Here is a 16323-nt window from a genome sequence, read left to right as displayed (position 1 = left end):
ACTTGGATACACCTCTGCAAATCCAGCTTCAGGTACTTGGAAGCCCTCAAACGCATCACTGTCCTTAAGGTCTGTGTGGAGGGTCCCTACCCCTCAGGCTGCTGGTGGATTTCCCTGCACCTTTAGGTGCCTACAGCCAGAGCTGGTCACTGGAAATTTGGACACCAGCAGTGGAGTTGTCCAGCATTTTTTTTCCTTGCTCAGCCTGCTTGCTGGGTCCAATTCTTTCCCTTCAAACCTCTGGGAGCCAACAGAGCTGAAGCCTCATTATCTGGGAAGCAAAAGGGTGACTGATCTAGTAGAGGGGCTGAGCAGGGTGACCCCCAGCCTTTTTTGCTGCCTGGTAGCTGTCCCCACGTGGAGGTGTTGGGCCAGTGACCCCCCTCAGCACCTCCTGTACCCAGCCTGGTGGCCCTTGGATGGGCTGGCGCCCACTTGGCTGTGTGTGTAGCTCTGAGGCCTCTGTTTGGAATTGTTGGTCCCCCAGGAATTTAGCAGCAGTTAAACATGTGAGTGTTTAGAGCTCCAGTTCACAGCCTGCTGCTGCAGGCATCTCCTGCCCCCGCCATCCGAGCAGTTGAGCAAAGGACTTAAAATCTGCCAGGAAACAGGCGTCTGAGACACAGAGTCGCCTTCGCAGTTGGCATGTTTTCAGGATGATAAAAGCTTTCACGCCTTTTTTTTTCTTTTTTAGATAGCAGGGTGGGAAAAAAATAGCTTCCAAGCTGTAAGGAGTAGTTGTGCCAGAGGGGTGGGTGGGGGCCCAACCCGGCAGCTCCAGACTTGGCAAGAAGTGAGTAAGCGGTGAATGCATCTCAGCTCGGCGCTGGAGAAATTTGGGGCTACTTTTTTGAGCTGTTCTCTTTCTTGTTGGGGATTTTGCCTTTGAAGGCTGTTCATAGAGCTGTGTCTGCAAGTGGGAGCCAGGGTATCCTGTCCATCTGGTGGTACCAGTGGGTATTTTCAGCTACGCACAAAAGCAGTGGGTGGAAGGGGATTCTCCCTTCCCATCAGCTCCTGGGTAGTGTTGTTGGTGTGCAGGGATATTTTTTAATATCCCTGCTCTTCCTACTCCCACGTTTCTCCGTGGTACCTGTGATGGCCCGTTGGCTGGTTCCTGCTGGAGCAGGGCTTGCATCAGGGTAGCAGCACAGCCTGGAAAGGTGCAGTGAGTCACACACACGCTCCAACCCTAGGAAATCCCTTGGGTTGTGAGCACATAGCCTACGTCCTTCTTCCTTCCGCTTGCTGGCTTGTCTGCCCTGGAAAGTTTTCCTTACAGACTTCATCCAAGTCCCCTTTGCCTATGGAAAATGTGGCTTTTGCTGGGTTGAGAGCACTTTTGCTTATACTCTGTTTGAAGCCATGAGCTGCCTTATGTGGCCATGGCTTTCTTTGATCCCCTGGAGCTAACTAAGCATGTGAGATGGCTTTTGCCAGCCCCTGAGGCACATGCTGGTGGATATTGGGGTGGAGCTGGCTGCCTCCCAGGCTGCCACGGAAACCTTGTGGCTGCTGGGCTCCAGATGGCTTGTCCCAGTGCTGGGAGCAGCGGGGCTGGGGGGGTGCCATGGGCTCCTTGAGGTGACTCCCAGGTTCTCCAGCTGAGAGCAGGCCCTGGGTCATGCAACTCCAGCTCTCAGCTACACTTCTTACTCTGTACTTAGGGTGCCAGTGGCAGCTGGAAAGGAGCAGTGGGAATATTTGGAAGCATTGGGTCCCTGCTGCAGTATATTTGCTCTCCTGTGCTCCCTGGCTGGGGCACAGCAGGACTGACTGTCTTCCCATGCATTTCCTCACCACAGCCAGTGCTCAGTCTGAGCTTTGAGCCTCCATGGGTCATTTGGGGGTGTATCTGTAGGTTTGGTGTTTGGTGGTGAGGAGTTGTCTCCCAGCTCACAAAAAAGACATGCACTCCTTACCCTTCCATAATCTTGCATGTCACCAGTCACACCCCAGCCCACAGGAGCGTCTGCCTGGGGCACTTTGCCAGGGACGTGGCTGCAGGTGCCAGCAGACCCCTCCAGCCATGGTGATGGCCCTCAGCAGTCCCGCTGTGGGCAGTGTTGCTGACCCAGCACTCGGGGAGCTCCAGACAGTTGAAACTCCAGTGTCTCCTGCTTCTTCTGGCCCAGAAAGTGGCTGGCAGAGCAGAGACTTGGCACTTCTGACTTCCTGCCACTCTTGCATGCTCCAGCATGTGCAGTGAGTGCTTTTCCCGAGTGGGGTTATTTCCTTTCCCAGATGCCCTCTTCCCTGGCTGATCCTTACATTTCCCACACTTGTATCTGCTTCTTTTGCCTTTTATTTACCTCTGAAACCAACCCAGGTGGGTGCTTGCAGGAGCAGCCTCAGGGAACCCAAGGAAATACAACTGCATGCAAATTTGAGCTGTGAGATGGTTTTGGAAGCAGATGAGATTGGCACCAGCAGCTCTTTTCATTGAGGTGTTGCATAAGAGAGGGGCAGAGGTGAATCACCTGATCCAGCCTTTGCTTTAGAGCTTAGTCTCACTTCTCCCTGCCCAGAGGAACAGGTTTCACCATTTTTGCCTTTGTCTGTTGGCAGCACTGCCCTTGGTGGCCGTCCTGCATGGATGTGCTGTCACAGTGCTGGGCCCTGGCCTTTCCAGAGCACTCAGGTAGGATGCAGCAGACCTTCCCTTGAGAGGTGCAGTCGTGTTCCTGCTCTTTGCTTCCTGATCTTTCACCAGTTACTAATCCCAGAGGGGCTCTACCTCTTATCCCGTGGCAGCTAAGTTTCTTTAAGAGCTTTCGGGTATTCTTTAAGTGCTTAAGAGCATTGCCACATACCATTTTGAAATCCCCATAAAGTCCAGTTAATTGGATCACCCTTATCTCCATACTCACCATTTCCTTGCAAGGGAAAGCCATGCCCTGCATGCTGACTCTTCCCAATGAGATAATTATCTGGGATCTGCTGATTGTGCTCTGCACCACTGTTGCTTTCTGTGAGGCGTTAAACCTGGCTTTGTGTTTTTAGTTTGATGAGCAATTTAATGCTGGTCAGACATTTTTTCTGGGAGAGGCAGCTGGTGTGGGGCTCTGTGGTTTCTCTCTGTCTGGTCCTGATGTCTCATTGGCTGCTCTGGCAACCCAAACTGGGATTGGCATCAGGAGTGTTGTTGCTGACAGGGGGACAAGGATTTTTGTGGTGGCTTTTTTTTTCCCCTAACCAATTTTCCTTACGAAATAAGTTAAATATGTGCAAACGTATTTAAATAATGCAAACAAAACACAGTGCCTTGCTAGCAGCGTTTTTAAGATTTAGACCTTTGCATCTGGATTCTCTGAGAATTTCCAGACTTCTTGATTACAAGTAGGATGCATAAAATATTATCTCAGGGTTTCTCTCTGCTTTAACGATTGGTGTTCTGTGCCAGATGGGGTGTGTTGGTGACCTTGTTTGAACTCAGTGTGATGTGTCCATGAACCATACAGGTCTGTCTGTGTCTGCTCCTTGTGGCCCGTCATCCCCAAACATCTGGGGAGCCACAGTTGTCCCTGATGGTGGGCAGTGAGGAGTGGGGTCTGGATCCATGCTCAGTGTCCCTAAATTGGGAATGTCTGTGGTTTGATGCAGTGCAGGTTCTCTTTGAGACTGAGTGGGCCATGACCCGGGGGTTGCTGCTGGTCTGTCTGCTCAAGGAGTGGGTAGGATGCAGTTTGCTGTGGAGGATGTTGACACTGGTGTATGACACATTGTTTGCCTGATGCTCCTGGACTTGGTTTCAGCAACTCAAGTAGGAGAGGAAGCTTAGACAAAGAAATGTCCCAAACAGGAAGGTGCTAGAAAGGGAACAAATGTCAGGCCCCGAGCAGGTAAAAGCAGATGATACCAGGATATCCTCCCGAGTGAAGGAGATGAAGGAAGAGATAATCACCCCGGAGCAGGCACCTCTTTGTTCCAGCTCATCCAGCCCGGGGGGTGGGGGGATGGACAGACACTTCTCAGCTGAACACTTGATCTGTGTTTAAAGTGTGGTTTGTCTGGCTTTAGCAGGAACTGTTTGAGGGGTTGATGGACAGAAGCCAACCCACGGAAGGGGAGAGGCAAGAAGAGTTGCTTCCCTGGGGGATGCTGCTGCTCCTGGTCCCCCGCTCTCCGCAGGCTCGGCAGGGAGGAAGGGGGCTGCTCAGAGCCCTGCTGTGGGAGAGGGCCAGGGGGGCATCAGTGCCCCCAGCTGCAAGGGCTGCAAGCCCAGACAGCCCCTTGGGTTTATGAGCACATCCACATCCCTGGTGCCACGGCCTGGAGCTGTGTTGGTGGCTCGAGGCTGGAAGCAGTGTTGGTGCTCCAGGCAGAGGGGACGTGGCTGTGTTTACAGCTGTTTTGGATACACTTAACAGCTGTCCTGGGTACATGTAATCACTGCTCACCAATGTGATGGTTCATCTAAACACCTTCCACTTCACTGGCAAAACAACCCCTGCCTGCCTTCCTTTGCTTTGGGAGCAGGAGGTGTTACTGTGGGAAGACACTTAACTCTTAGAGCTCTGTTGATGCTCCTCCACCCACCTTCTGGCCCTCTGTGTGAAGGTAGAGCTCGTGCTGCTTTCTGGGGTGCTGTGCCCACCATGCCTGATGTTGGTGGTGGGCTCCAAGAGAACACCGGGATGCTCATCATTGCTCAGTGTGCAATGCAGGTGCATCAGACAAGCAGTGGATGCTGCAGGCACCTGGGGTGAGCTCTGGATGCTGCTGCTGCTGGTGACCAGTGTAAACAGAAGTGGTGAACCAATTCAAGCAATCCTTTTCCATGCATTTTTCCAACTTCTCACATGTCATGGGATTTTTGAGCTGGAGATGTTCTTGTACTTGAATAGCAGTTGCTGGATCTTGCTCCCAGTTTTTCCTCCTCCTAATTCCAAATGTTAACTTTACTTTTTTTTATTTTTATTTTTTTTGACCGCTCCTTGTCACAATTCCACAAAAGGTCAGCTTGGTCTGTCATGGTGTCAGGGTTTTGCAGTTGAGCAGTAAGAGCCAGCCTACATTGGAGCTCATCTGCCATGACCAGAACCTCCCTGGATGCTCATGGTTTAAAAATTGGCCTTGTATTGGTCACTGAGCAGGTTGGTTCGTGACCTGTTGCTGGGCAGTGCTCAGACTGTCCCCAAGGCAGTTCTGCATTTTGGTATCTGGTCCTTCCTGCCCACTGTGACCCCAAGGCCGCATTTTGCCATGGGTGGAACCACACAGCCCCATGCCTGTGGCTGCCCAGCCTGGGGGTGTGAGAGGATGAGGGAGAGCCACACTCCTTCCTCTGCCCTGTACTGCAGTGGGGTCCCTGCAGGTGGGGTGAAAAGACCAGGACCATTGGTGCTCGTGTGACATTGCATTGGATGCCACTCTTCCTCCAGCCCCAAGGATGGAGTTCCCTGTGGATGGAAATCCCTGTCTTTAGGATGTGTTCCCAGCCCAATGCGGGGCCTCTCTGTCTTGGGGCTGCCCTGATCCAGCTCTTCCCTTGGATGACATCAGGCAGGGCACTCTGCTTGGCTGTCACCTGATCGGTTTGCTCACAGGCAGTCTGGCATCACCATCCTGCCTGTAGACCCAGCTCAGGACACCGTGCAGGCATGAGGACACACCTTGCCATTGTTCAGGGGTCTACACAAGCAGGTTACTGCAAGAGGAGCTGCCAAACTGCCTTGAAACATTTGCTGGCCTTAGAAATTCCTGTTACACACCATCTATAAAGCAGATGAATCGTTGATTAGGCAGCTACGCTCCCCAGTTGTCCTACAGCAGCAGCCACCACCCCGGTGAGGATGCCATTGTCCTTCCACAGGACTGCCAGCCTGCCACTCGGCAAGGAATGGGTTAAACATCCTCCCTCCTCCTTTTTGCAGCATGGGTTTGGAAACAGGTTCCCCAGGCTTGGCAGCTGCCCCGCTGAGGATCATATGGCGACAGCAGGGAGAAACTCCTAAGCTTGGATCTGCTGCCAGGGTTTTTCAGGGATGCAGCTTCTGTTGGGTTGGTGGCACAGAATGCTGGAGGAGGTGCTGGGTCTGGCAGTACATCCACCACATCCTCAGGTGAGGTTAAGGACTCCAAAAGTAGGTCTGTAAGAACTGGCATGCTGGATGCAAGGTGTGGCTCCAGTACGGTGGATATGGGATGGAGAATCCATCCAAATCCTTGCGGAACGGTGCACCAGGACCAGCACAGAGGGATATATTCAGCACATGTGGAAACTCCAAGGAGCAAGACCAGTTTGCAAATCAGGTTTCCCTGAGGTGGAAAATCACTGTCAGAGTGTGGAAACCGTGAAGCTGCTTTTGACTTGAGGTGTTTGAGATGCGCCATGCTCGCTTCTGTGACTGACTGCTTAGTATTTCCAATTTCCCAGGACTTGGATGAAAAAGCCATTGTTAAAGAGCCATTCATTGATTAAAGTGGGTTTACAGAAAACAAACCAAGCCAAAAAAACCCACACCAAGGTTTGAATTACTTGGAAAACTGTGATGTTTCATAAGCACCAGCAGCTGAGTCATAGTGGCTCAGCTCAGCAGGGCCAGTGCTGTTTGGGGAGGGAGCCCCTTTCACTTCACAGTGGCAGGGGGCCAGCTAATCCATGGTGGAGTTGGGTCTGCCATTGAGTGGGATGAGGAGCCTAGGAACACGCTGTGCCTCCCACCCCAGCCTTGACCCTGCCACATTTCAGGGTCAGGTTGGAAGGGACCACAGTGGCTCACCCAGTACAACCTCCCAGCTCAGGCAGGATCATCCCAGAGCACATAGCACAGGATTGTGTCCTGGCAGTGATTTTCCCAACATCCTGGTGGGACACAACCGCTTTGGTGACACAGAGGTGGAGCTGAGGAACGTGGTTTTGTTTCGTGGCTTCAGGGCTGATCCTAAGGCAGGGGGAAAATGCAGTAGTTAGTGTTAAATTTCCTGAGTGTGAATGGGATAAGAAAACACAGACAGGCACTCCCAGAGGTGAAGGCATCAGCAGCCAAAAAACTGCCTGCCCGTTTTTCCTGCTGCTCCTGAGCAGGGCAGAGGCAAAGGGCGGTGCCTTGAGAGAAGGAAGTATAAAAATAGGTTGTTGTTTCCAGCACTGGCTTTTGTGCTGGTCCTCTTTACCCTCTGCTGGCATGGATCTTTACCTCAACAGGAACTGGGAGAGAGGGAAGAAGCCACGAGCCTCTCAGTGCTGCACCTGGAGCCCATGCTGGGCAGTGAAGGGACATGGTAATGTGGGTGTCACCACCTAAACACTCTGGAGAAACAGGTGAGAAAGCACACAGGGTTCTCAGCACCAAGTTTTAGTAATGCCAAGGTGGCTGATGCAGCAACACGGGTCAGCACATATGCATGACCATAGGAAACGGCCTCAAGCTGTACCAGGGGAGGTTTAGATTGGATATTAGGAAAAATTCCTTCATTGAAAAGGTGGCCAGGTAGCTTCAAAGGGACAGAGAGCTGGGAAAGTTAAGATTACTCTGACCAGTTGATGTCTGTAGTCAACTGTGGCCAGGAATGAGACCTTGGGACATGATGAAAGTGCTCAGAAGGGCACAGATGAGGAATGATATCAGACTGCAACCCTGAATTGGCTTTTGCAAGCCTGAATCCCAGTTCCTGGTGGGGTAAAGGTCCTGAGCCTCAAAAACTGGGGAGAGCAAGACCAGCATTGCACTCCTCTGCGTCCTGCCGCATCCCATGGGCTGAGCTGGGCTCAGCACCTGCAGGTGTATTTAAACTGCAACGACCTGCAGTGGTTTTAAACTGACAGTAAGTAGGTTTAGATAGGATATTGGGATAGAATTCGTGGCTGTGGGGGTAGTGAGGCCCTGGCACAGGTTGCCCAGAGAAGATGTGGTTGCCCCACGCCTGAAGCGTTCCAGGCCAGTTTGGACAGGGCTTGGTGCAAATAGTGGAAGGTGTCCCTGAGCTTTAAGGTCCCTTCCAACCGAATCCATTCTGGGATTCTATGTCAAGAGCAAAATGCAGGTCGGAAACCTGCTCCCTAGGTGACCACATGCCTTCGTTCTGAGCCTGCTGTCACAAACAGCCAAGGTTTAAAGCAGTTATTTAATCCTTTTTGGATCCCCTCCTGCTCCGCAGGAGGCTGAAGCCGTAGCACACATCAAGAGCCGGACACGTGGTAGAAGCACTGCTGGACCTGCCTGATGGTGTTTGGGTGGGCATCTCCCACCGCTTCTGGAAAACACTGTCCGGCCTGCTCGTCTTGGCGTGCTGGGATGCGCTCGGACACGGGCACCGCATCCAGGATGACGCCGGAATGGCAGAGGCGCAGTCCTTGTGCCCCGTGGGAGGTGCTGGATGTCCCGGCAGTGGAGGCCGGTGCGGGTCCCGTTCGGGAGCGGGGTCGCGGTGCGCGGTGCGGGGCCCGGCCGGGGACGGGCTGGGGGCGCGGGGGGGGGGGGGCGCGAACCGTGCACCGCGCGGCCCCGCCCCCCGGCCGGCCCCGCCCCCCGCTCGCCCAATCAGCGCCGCTCCTCCGAGCGGCCGGCCCCGCCCCTCGCCTCCCCGTTGCCGTCTCCGCCGCGCGCGAGCGCGCGAGCGCCCTCGGCCCCGCCCCCCGCTCGCGCTCGTCCCCGCCAATGGGGACGGCGGAGCCGCCCCGCGGCCCCGCCCCCGCGCGCGCGGGGCTCGCGCCGCTGGCGGGCCCGGCGCGGCCTGCACGTCGGCGGCGGCGCGCGCACGGAGCCGCGGCGGCGGCGGCGCAGCGGGGCCGCCGCGGGGCTCAGCCGGGACCGCGCATGGCGGAGCCGCGGCGGCGGCGGCGGGGCCCGGGCAGCGGCGCGGCCGGAGGTGAGCCCCGGCTGCGGCGGAGGGGCGGGAGCGCCCCGCGGGACCTGTCCAGGTCCTGACGCGGTGGCAGGTGCCGGTGGCGGCCGGCCCGGCCGCCCCGCACCTGTTGAGGACGGCGGGGCTGGGCCGGGCGGGCCGGGCCGCGGTGGAGGTGCCGGTGCGGGGGCGCAGTGCGGCGCGGAGCGGGGCCCGGCCGTTCCCGGCGGGGGCGGGCGCCCGGGCGGGCTCCCCCGGGCAGGGGCCGCGGCGGCGGCGCTGGGGCCATTTTGGGGGTGGCGGAACCGCGGGAAGTTTGGCCCCGGCCGCCCGACCCGGGGGCAGCTGCCCAGCGGCACCGGCCGCCCGTCAGGGCGCCCGCCCCGGCCGCCCGGGGCCGCGGGGAGCGCAGAACCCCTGTGCGGGGCGGCCGCTGCCGCCGGGGAGAGGCTTGGCCGCCCTGCCCTTCTCCCGGTGCTCCCTTCTCGCCGTGCTCCTCCGGCGTCGCCGGGTCCGGCCGCCCCCGGCACCGCCGCCCGCCCTCTGCAGTGGGGAGGCGGCGCGTCCTTGGAGAGCAGCTCGGGCGTGAAACGCGGCTGCACATCCCAGCGCCTTTCCTTCCCGGCTGGATAACCCCGGCAGAGCCCTTCTCCATCTGTTGCCCTGGCCCCCGGTGGGTTTCGTTGTTCCTTTGGGATTTGGTTGGATTTGTGCTGTGCTGGAGCGGAACTGTAGTCGTGAGATATGTGATTGTGCTTTTAAAAGTCTGCTTTGCTTAAAATAACAGAGATAAAAGGCTTCCAAAGGGCGACTGTCTGGTGCCCGAGGGGCACCGCTGGCCTGGGCTGCTCCTGCTCTCTGCCCGTCTTCACCTTGCACCTCTCAGGACTCATGTGAGGAAGCCCTGGTCATGGCAGAGAGGGTCTACAGAGCATTCAGGACTCTGCAGTCAGGCTGGTGAAACCACAGAATGGATGGATGAGCTGCCATCAGCCATGCTGGTCCTTGGCCTGGGCTGAAATTTTTTCTTTTTTCTTTTAAAATATTTATCTACTTTTTTTTTGGTGGTATATAAAGGAAAAACCAACTTCATGTATTTTTTTTAGAATAAACAATATTAGGGTCTCATTTCTTACGGTTTTTTATTTAATCCAAGTGGTGGTGAGCTCACTGGAGCTGTTGGGATCTCCAGGCGCCCTGCTTGCTCTGTGGGTTACTCTGTCACTCCTGAGAGTGAAGTTGTAGCATTGTTCTTGGAGCTGTTTTATGCTGGAGAGTGGCAGCGGGCCAACCTTCCTGGACGCACGAGATGTTTAGAATAATTAGTGATGGAATACCCCTTTAAAATAATTGTTTGGGTTTATCTAGCACTCAGTTGTAGCAATATCTACCTCTAAAAATAGGCAGGCCTCTGTGTAATGAGCCTCGTAGTATAAACAAATCATATCTTGAATGACTGTTGTTACTTTTGGGATGTCCAAGATAGATGCCTTTGGGTGTTTTGCCAAATCTTCTAACTTTTTTTTTTCCTCTGCAGTGAACTATGTTTCTTGGCCCTTACACCAGTTTTATGCACTGACCAGAGGCAAGGCTCAGTAACCCTCGCCGTTCAGGGCTGGCACAGCTGCACAGGAAAGCTTCCCACTGCTCCTGTGCCAGCCCAAGGTTGAGCAGTCCTGGTTTTCCCGTGAAATCCATGCCCAGGTGGAGGTGGCTAGCAGTGTGCTCTGCCAGGTGACTGATCAGCCCTGCTCTGAGGCACTGTCCCCTGTGAATTCACTGCAGAGCCCTGCTCATCTGTGCTCCGAGTCCACAGTTTTCCGCGAGGCAGGGACAGAGCAGCTCTGTCAGGGGTGTGATCCTGGTTGTGCTGGTCCTTCCTGGGATGCCTTCCAGGCGTCCCAGGGTGCAGCTGTGTGAGCACACCGTTCTTGCTTTCAGGAGTTAGGAGCGAGGGTGGCACGAGGAGTGTTCTCACGTTTTGCTGGGTGGTTTATCAGAGCGTGACGGTTCATCAGAGCCCAGGCTCTCACGTGCACGTGCTTTTTGGGGTTCGTTTTCAGCAGCCAGCGTGCTGGCTGAGGCTTCTCTGTGTTGCTGACGTTCGAGAGCGCTGGCTCCTCAGCTTGAGAGAGAAAAAATAGCCAACTTTTTCAGCAGGAGGAGTGCTTGCTCTGTGAGCACTTGTTTTCTGAGAAGGTACCGTTGTGCTCGGTGTTGGAAACAGGAGTGTCTCAGCTTTGATCACACTGCTCACAGACCCCAACCCACTTTGATGCTGCCCCCAGTTATCCAGATTTATCTGCTCAGTTGGAAGCTGAGTGCCCTTTTGTGGGCTGTGTTTTGGGAATGGAAATCCATAGGCTCTGGCTATGAGCACAAAGGTCTTCTGGAGAACTTTTATTATAACTAAACAAGACTTTTTCTGTTGTAAAAGCCACCCATGTTTTGGTTTAAGTGAGTAGAGCCTAAATGGCTGGGCTTGCTAGTTCAGACAGTTTGGGACTGGGACCAGGTGAGGCTCTGCTGCTCCCTGACTGATGCCTACACTTGGCAAACCCCAGACCGCTGCCTGTAGTTGTTCCCAGTCACCCGGTCAGAGATTCTGCATGGGAATGAGGAGCTCCTGCTGAACAGGGTGATGGCAAACACTGCTGTGAGAGCCCTGGGACAGACCATGAGTGTGACCTGCCCTCTCAGCAGTCAGTGTTGTCAGTGTCTCCTGTGCCTCGAGGAGATTTTGGGGCTGGCAGTGCTGGTTGTGCTTCAGGTGGGGAATGTTTCCCTGGCCGCAGGGGGAGGTTTGGGTGTTGGTGCCAGGCTGGTTTCAGGTGAGGCTGAAATGGGCTGTCCCCAAGTGCTTGCCTTATTAAGCTCTTGCGTTTGAAATCATGGTGGTGCAGGAGCCTGAGGGTCTTTGTTTGGATGCTTGAGGTATCTGGTCTGATGAAGAGAGACCAGAGCTCTTGCTGTTCCTGCAGCTTCTGAAGCTGGTAGGTGCTTGGCACATGTGAAACTCAGGCCATCCAGCTGCTGCAGTGTGGATTTCAGCTGATATTTAAGTACCTTTAAAACCTTTAAAGGTTTTAAGATTGAAACTGTAGGTTTGGGCTGTATTTATCAGTGGATGCTGTTATTTATGTATCTTGGTTTTAAAGTAAATACCTTTATTGTAGAAATGCTGCCTGACCAAAAAAAAAACCCAAAAACCAAACCCAAAAAAATCCTTGGTGAAATGATTATGTAAGCAAGTGAAATGGCATTCTAAAGCAAAAGTTTCTTTCCTGTTTGGAGACAGTGTGGCTGGTTTTTTTTTTTTCTCTTTCCTGCTGTTTAACATTTTTTAAATCCTTTTAGTGAATGTTTTTTGTATGGTAGGTATGAGAAATAGTTGTTTTTGCAATTTAAGTCCTTAAAGAGGTCATCAGCAGGCTGTGGGAGCTAGCAGGAGCCAGATACGAGTATTTGGGGCTGTTGCTGACCAAAGCAGCAGCACATGAGTGCATTTAAGTAATAATTAAGGTTTAAAAAAAAAAAAAACAAACCCAAAGAAAGTCATGTAACTGCTATTACTGTGGGAGCTCAGAGGATGCTCAGTACAGTCATCCTCTTAAGAATGTCTGGTTGCAGAGAGATTCAGGATCTTTTCCTGTTCCCTGCCTCCAGGTCAGCTGTGGTGTGTGTCTGTCCCCAAGCCAAGGGAATCCATCTCCTCCACAAAAGCTGCCGGGGTTACCTTGAGCTTGTGTTCCCAGCAGGAGCACGGGGCTGAGTCAGTGCTGCCTGCCCAGGGCTGTGACTCAGTGCTGTCCCCTCGAATGCACAGCCAGCCTGCTGCCAGCACAGCCAGGGTGTGCCTCTAACCTCATTCCAGAGCTGTCCTCTGTGAGTATCACCTGGTTACAGGGGTTTGGGAATGTTGGGCTGCTTTCCTGAATTGTGTGTGTTGGTGGAAGTTGGTTGTTACTAAGCTTTTTTGCTGTGTGATCCTGAGCATCTGTGAAAGTGCCAGGGAGCTCTGAGACAAGAAGCTTCTGTGTGCAGTATTATCATTTAATCTTTGTGGCTTGTGTTCCTTCTTTACATTTTATTTTAACTTACTTATTTTTAAAATTATTTTAAGCTTTATGTGCTTGAAGAGGAAAGGTGCTTTGTTTTTCTTTGGGAGAAATATCTTCCCTGATGCTCCAGGGTTAGGTCTCTTTGTGGTTGAGAGCTGTCTATACTTCTAACTCAGGATTGCTTCATAAAAAATGTCTTTATTGGGAGCTCTGGCCTTCTTCCTGTGCTTCTAAGCTCAATTTCCCATTGCCTGGTATCACACTGTTAGTGCCCTTGAGTGAAATTGGTCAACACCTTGAAAAGTCCATCAGATTTGGAAAGAGAGTGGATTTGTCACAGGTAAGTACTGAGTTGTGAGAGCACAAGAATCTGTGAGCAAGGAAATCTCAGATGAGTGCTCTGCTGAAAGAGAAGCTGTTGCTGGAGTGCAACTATTATTGGACATGAGAGGAGCTCTGTGGTAGTGAGACAAACAGGAAATCAAGTTTCCTAAGTAGTTCCAGTAAAAGGTAGGTCCTTACTTTCCTAAGTATCCCTTGTTTTCCTTTGTGAGAGCATAGAGGAGCGATCTGAGGAGCAATCTTGCATCATCATAGGTGATGGAAGAAAACAAAAGGTTTGGGTACCTCGCCCTGCCCCTGGGGGCTGAAGCACGAGGGAGACAGCAAAGATTTAAAATTTCCCTATGAAGGCTCTTGCAGTTGTTTGGAATAATGTCCTTTTATAGGTGTAGGAAATCACTGGGGTCAGGATTTTTCCATGCAGAGTGCTTTTGGCAGAGATGCAAAAGAAAGGGCTGCTCAGCAGATTGCAGAGGAATTTTTGGGTTTAGTTAATTTGAAAGAGATTTTAACAGAATAGAGTTCTTGGACCTAGGTAAGGTGAAGAGTATCCTGAGTATCCTCATTTGGAGAAAACATGTGAGGAATATACCATATTTTGAATTTAAAGTAGAAATATTCCTCGGTTGGGGGTGAGTTTGGTGCTGCATGGCAGAAAGTACTTTGTGATTACTTTACTTCCTCGTGCTTTTGTTATTATGGTACTTTTAAGTTGCATAAACAATTTTATGATGGGCCTTGGGTAAAATTATGTGGGAGTACTATACCAATATCAATTTGTCTTTGTTCCAAACTCAATTTACCAGTGGCTCCTCCTTTCTGCCATTAGTTTTGCCAAATCAATTCTGAAAAGAGATGAACTGTTTAAAATCAGATCAAAAAGAGAGCAAGCATGTATGCTAAACACTAGTTTCTTTCATTTGTCACGTGTTATGTGAATTTGAAGTTTTTACAGAGGAATTGTGAGGCGGCCTCAACCAGGGGTATTTTTTTCTCATTTAGTCTGTGTACGTTTTGAGATTTGCAGAGATAGTTCAAACTTGCCTCTGCCATTCTGAAGGCTTCTCCTGAAATCATTCAGTGTGTCTATAATAAGGTTAATTTTGGTTTAGGTTGATTTATTCAGCACTTCAACTTTATTAGCAAATGAGCCTTTAAGTTTAATGTTTCACTGCCTTTTTCCTTGCTTAGTTGTGCTCTAGTATTTGTACATGATCTACTGGAAAGCTATTAGAGGGGATGAATACCTTTGACTTGCTTTAGATGATGATTTTATAAAACCTTGTTTACGGTGACCATTCTGTATCAAAATGTGATTTAATTTTTCACCTCAAACACTGAGCACAGATACTGAGTACTTAATAAAACAAACTCTTTAGATGGCTCCCAGTAAGAGCATGGTATGGTCTCTAATTGAAACATTCTGATCAAAACTGGACTAAGATAATGCATTGGAATGCTGCTTTTGGCCTTAGAGTTGCCATGTTTTTCACAGCTGAAGGATCAGTGCTGGTATATTTAAATATCTGAAAAATGAGAAGAATTAATATAAGCCGATGGCTGAACTGTGCTTTGTTTGGGAGAAACTTGTAATAAAGCTGGCTCTGTGAGGGAACCAGGGTTATAGCCCGCCTCCACTGGCCAGGTTTTAAAGCTTGCTCTTGATATGCACAAGTAGATCATTCTGGGAGATCAAAGGAGGAGGAGATAAGGTCTTTTGTTGGGTGCTTACTCACTGTTATAACCCTGATAGCCTTTGGTCAAGTTTACGCCTGGAAGGCACTTTATAGCACGGGTGTTTCCCACAGTATGGAAATTACCAAGGTGTATTAACTAGGGAGGGATCTCCTTTGCCGTAGCTTCTGAATCTAGAAGACAAATAGTGGTTTTCTCCCTTAAATTTTGGTAGCTAAAACTTGTGAGCTGATTGAGCAGCACCTTTTGGATACTGACTGTGCACGTTTGCAGCCCCTTGGACCTGTTGCCTGTGGAGTCTGCGCAAAGTCTGGGTGTTGTTCACAGGTGTGGAGTCACAGGCAACTGCAGAATCATTATTGTCTGTTAAACCAGAGTAATTTTTTCCAGCTGGACCAGAGCATATTCCTGATTTTTTTACCTGTAAGCTTTTCAGAGCAGCTGTGTGGCATGATGCTTGTATTTTCTCAGCCGTGGTGGCTTTGATGTCTTCTCTGGGGCTGCGGCCCCTCTCTTGGTTTAGAAGCACTTGTACAGCCAGCAGTGCTGGCAGCAGATAGGTTTTCCTGGGATTTAATGTGTATTATACAGACCTTCTTGTAGTGATATTTTTACAGATGCTTTTTGTCTCCTGCCGCTCACTGGTGCCAAGTGGTGTTCTGCAGTTTGATGTCATGTGATACTGTGTTTTGATAACAAAGAGGAGCTGGAAATTAATGCTTAACTCAGACCAGTGATCCTGGCAGTCGTGGCTTGGGTGTGTATGCCAGTGTTTTAATTGGCGTTGGGAACATGCTTCTGAGTCTACAAAAACATGTACATGTGGCACACAGGGACATAGCTTAGTGTTGGACCTGGTTAGGCTCAATGGTCTTTGAGGTCTTTCCAGGCTTGATGGTTCCATGATTCTGTGACAATCCTGCATGTTTCCACCTCTGTGCTTGAGGTGGGACAGCTTGCACAGGCTCCCTTTGGAGGAGGATGAGTGTAGAGATGAGCTCTAGGGGCATGTCCACTGCCTCTAAATTGGTGATTGCATTGTGCTTCTGTTGCTAATGACTGTGCAGAGTTTGATTAATAAGAAGCTAAATTGGGACCCTTCACTGAATTAGCAGCTCTCAAGAACATGAGACAGAAAAGCAGAGCTGATGCAAGCCAAAGCAGCAAGGTCTGCTTGGGAGCGTGCGCCTGTACTTTTGGCAAAGTACTGCCAAAGGGGTGCAGTCTCCCAGAAAATCTTTTGTGAAAATGGAGAAAATCCTGTCTTCACTCCATAATCTGCCATACATGCTGAAATTGGTGAGAGCTCAAGCCGGGTAGCTCCCCCCTCTATTTTGCGAGGACTGTCAGGTCCTTCCATCAAATCAGCAAAATCTGTTTTTTCTCATGGCTTTGAAACTCTTGCAAAAATCTGTTATGTTAAATGCAACTCTGC

General features: G+C 51.4%; 1 protein-coding gene across 5 annotated transcripts in view; it reads left to right on the top strand.

Annotated features, from left to right (window-relative positions):
• The first annotated feature begins 8743 nt into the window (after positions 1 to 8743).
• ADARB1 (adenosine deaminase RNA specific B1) overlaps positions 8744 to 16323 on the top strand; it is a 61303-nt gene continuing 53723 nt past the window's right edge. For 3 of the 5 annotated variants that reach the window (XR_005257543.1, XM_038142294.1, XM_038142290.1), the window contains exon 1: positions 8744 to 8814. The gene's annotated coding sequence lies outside the window, so the exon portion shown is untranslated. Of the gene's footprint in view, positions 8815 to 9329; positions 9464 to 9488; positions 12676 to 16323 lie in introns of those variants that run through there. The other 2 variants (XM_038142293.1, XM_038142292.1) reach the window with 2 other exon arrangements.

This window comes from Motacilla alba, chromosome 7 (assembly GCF_015832195.1).
Source record: "Motacilla alba alba isolate MOTALB_02 chromosome 7, Motacilla_alba_V1.0_pri, whole genome shotgun sequence".
NCBI classification, from domain to species: Eukaryota; Metazoa; Chordata; class Aves; order Passeriformes; family Motacillidae; genus Motacilla; species Motacilla alba.
Note: the sequence above shows the minus strand (reverse complement) of the source record. Positions and strands in the feature narration are given on the sequence as shown.